The sequence below is a fragment of the Cherax quadricarinatus genome, chromosome 14 (genome assembly GCF_038502225.1).
Source record: "Cherax quadricarinatus isolate ZL_2023a chromosome 14, ASM3850222v1, whole genome shotgun sequence".
Classification (NCBI taxonomy): Eukaryota; Metazoa; Arthropoda; class Malacostraca; order Decapoda; family Parastacidae; genus Cherax; species Cherax quadricarinatus.
Window position 1 is genome coordinate 2,491,834 of NC_091305.1, and position 667 is coordinate 2,492,500.

Consider the following 667-nt stretch of genomic DNA (forward strand, 5'->3'; position numbering starts at 1 on the left):
GCTGTTGAACAGTCTTGGGCCCCGGACACTTACGGTGTTTTCCCTTAGTATACCAATGGCGCCCCTACTTTTTATTGGGGGCATTTTGCATCGTCTGCCCAGTCTTTTACTTTCGTAGGGAGTGATTTCTGTGTGCAGATTTGGGACCATTCCTTCCAGGATTTTCCAAGTGTAGATTATGATATATCTCTCCCTCCTGCGTTCCAACGAGTACAAGTCAAGTACTTCCAAGCGTTCCCAGTAGTTAAGGTGCTTGACAGAACTTATACGTGCAGTAAAGGGTCTCTGTACACTCTCTAGATCTGCGATTTCACCTGCTTTGAATGAAGATGTTAATGTACAGCACTATTCCAGCCTAGAGAGAACAAGTGATTTGAAAAGGATCATCATTGGCTTGGCATCTCTCGTTTTGAAAGTTCTCATTATCCATCCTATCATTTTCTTTGCACGTGCGATCGTGGCACTGTTGTGATCCTTGAAAGTGAGATCCTCAGACATTACTACTCCCAGGTCCCTTACATTATTTTTCCGCTCTGTTGTATGGCCGGAGTCAGTAGTATACTCTGTTCTAGTTATTATCTCCTCCAGTTTTCCATAACGGAGTAGTTGGAATTTGTCCTCATTGAACATCATATTGTTTACCGTTGCCCACTGGAAAACTTTATTT